At 40.3% G+C, this 2,850-nt stretch overlaps 1 non-coding gene across 1 annotated transcript; it reads right to left on the bottom strand.

The window, feature by feature from the left end:
- Window positions 1–1,751: 1,751 nt before the first annotated feature.
- LOC125584745 lies at window positions 1,752–1,858 on the bottom strand. The gene has a single exon (XR_007321654.1). It is a non-coding gene; the product is annotated as a small nucleolar RNA R71 (small nucleolar RNA).
- Between the last annotated feature and the right edge of the window lie 992 nt (window positions 1,859–2,850).

Here is a 2,850-nt window from a genome sequence, read left to right as displayed (position 1 = left end):
CGGCATAATGAGGTCGCTATGAGTTCAAGAATGCGAAAAAATCGTCTAAGTGTCCTAGCGGCCACCCGTAGCGGGCATTTCAGGTCGCTACAGGCGTAGTGACCTCTTGTAGCGACCTTTTATGGTCACTACGGAGAAAAATATCTGTTTTTATGGGTCAACCCCAGCTCGAGTTTTAGTAATATATAACTACTTTTCAGACAATAATGGGGGATCTATCTACTTTTTTATGAAGAACACAAGAACTCTTGAGAGAGAAAGCTTGAATCTTTAGTTTCTTTTCTTCTTATTCTCTTGAATTTGCTTGTTTAATCCTTGTTTATCTTTATTCTCTGTTGTATCTACTTGAATATGCTTCAATCTATTATGAGATTAAGTGTTTTCATGGAGATTAGTGAGTAGTTTCCTTAAGAATTCATGGGTTAGGGAGATTAGAGTAACTTAGTGAAGATCTATGGTGTTATTGTATTAGATCCTTGTATGAACTTGCTTGTTGAGTATTTTTAATGCTTGTTTAGTCTTGATCACTCTAAACCTGATTTCTAAACACTTCTCATCAGACATGATTAGATGAAGTGTTTGAATCAACTCAACTAAGCTCTAGTGAGATTAGCCAAGGACACTTGATGTTAAAATTGCTAGATAGTTATTAAACTTGAACTTAAAGATTGCTTGATTGAATTAAGCCAAAGACATTTGATGTTTAATGATTTCTAAGCAAATGGACATTTACCTAGACATAGGACTTGTCTAAAATTGTGTTTAGACTTAAGAGATTACTTTGATTGAAAGCTTGTCACCTAGATTGGATCTTAGTTACTTGAAGTCAATTCCCAATACCCATGGATTCACTTGTTTAAATTGATTAAAACCTTGTTGTATTGCTCTGTTTGCTATTGTTAGTTGTCACACACTCACCACTATTGAATCTACTTAGCTTAAGAAATGACTTGTATTCTCACTGATTCACATCACTAGGACTGGTTCGACATTCACCCCACTATACTACAACATTTGCAATAGGCAAAAACCCTATTACCAAATTGGCGCCGTTGCCAATCCTAGTCTGATTGTGACATTGCGTTTGAGTCTTTGCTTGAGACTGAGTTTTACTTTTTTATATCTAGTTACTGATACTCTATCCTAGCCATTTTGTATCTCAGGTGCATGAACTTGAGAAGCAGAGGCCCAACAAACCTAGTTCCACCAGTTGAAGACATTAAAGCACTTGAAAGGAGATCGCAAGGAGAAGAAGAGAAGAAGAGCACCAGGCTCACCTACACAGATTGGGATTTATGATGGAACAACATCAGAATCAGCCTCAAGAAGGAGAGGCCATTGGTCAAGGAGCTGCCAACCTTCGACCTAGACAACCACAACGCCAAGCTAGGGCCATCGGTACATATGATCAACCGAACATAAATGGGAATAGGTTGGGCATTAGGGCACCCCCAGTTACCAACAATAATTTCGAGATCAAGTCCAGCCTCATCAACATGATTGAAAACAACAAGTATCATGGACTTGCCTTGGAAGACCCACTAGATCACCTTGACAGATTTGATAAGTACTGTGGCTTGTCAAAAACAAATGGAGTTTCAGAGGATGCTTTCAAGCTCAGATTGTTTCCCTTCTCTTTGGGAGACAAGGCTCACACTTGGGAGAAAAACATCTCAAGTGATACTATCACCACTTGGGATGAATGCAAGAAGGCCTTCCTCAACAAGTTCTTCTCTGCTACAAGGACTGCCAACCTTAGAAATCAGATCTCTGGTTTTCAACAAAGAGGACTTGAAGGATTTTCAGAGGCATGGGAGAGATTCAGAAGCTACTTGTCTCAATGTCCCCACCATGGCTTCAACAATGAGAGCTTGCTAAGCACTTTCTACAGAGGAGTCTTGCCTAAATTCAAAAGCCAGCTTGACACTGCAAGCAATGGAAACTTCTTGGGGAGGACTGTCGAAGATGCTTTAGAACTCTTGGAGAACATGGCACAGAGTGACTCTGTATACAATGATGAATATGATAGAAGAGACAGAGGTGGTGGAGGAGAAGATATGACCACAAAGAGAGAGCTGAAAGCACTTCAAGAAAAGATTGACATGCTACTATCAGAAAAGACCAAGAAAGAGGAGTTACATATGGTTGCTGAAGTTGATGGAGTAGAATGCCAAGAAGATATGTACTATGTCAATGCTCAGGGTACATGGTACAAGAAGGAGCCTGACTATCAATACCAGAACAACTACCAACAGAAACCCTTCTACAACAACCAACAGAAGCCATTCAACAACTACCAGCCAAGACCATTCTACAACAATCAGCCTAAGCCATTCTACAACAACAACCAAGGTGGTTACCAACCCAAACAGAACTTCCCTCCTGGATTCTCACCAAAACCAAGTCAACCTGCACAAGACCAAACTGGATCATCAACACAACCTCCACAAGAGAGTAGTACTGAAGCTATGCTGAAACAATTATTGGAGGGACAAACAAGAAGTGAGAAACAATTAGGGTATGAGCTGAAAAATCTCCACAACAAGATTGATGGGAATTACCATGATCTAAACAACAAGTTCAAAGCCTTGGAGAACCAGTTTGTCTCTATGACAGCCAGCTCAAGTCGCCAACAAGGTTCCCTACCTGGAAAGCCTGAACAAAACCCAAAGGAGACAATGAAGGCAATCACCCTAAGGAGTGGAAGAGAGTTGCCTCCTAAAGTTCTCATTAAGGATAATGAGAAACAAGGTGGGGAGGTGGTCATCAATGTAGATGATGATGTGGTGATTGTGGATGAGAAGACTAATGAGGAAATCTTGGAGAAGATAGTTGAAGCTAAGGGCAAGA

This window comes from Brassica napus, chromosome C3 (assembly GCF_020379485.1).
Source record: "Brassica napus cultivar Da-Ae chromosome C3, Da-Ae, whole genome shotgun sequence".
NCBI classification, from domain to species: domain Eukaryota; kingdom Viridiplantae; phylum Streptophyta; class Magnoliopsida; order Brassicales; family Brassicaceae; genus Brassica; species Brassica napus.
Note: the sequence above shows the minus strand (reverse complement) of the source record. Positions and strands in the feature narration are given on the sequence as shown.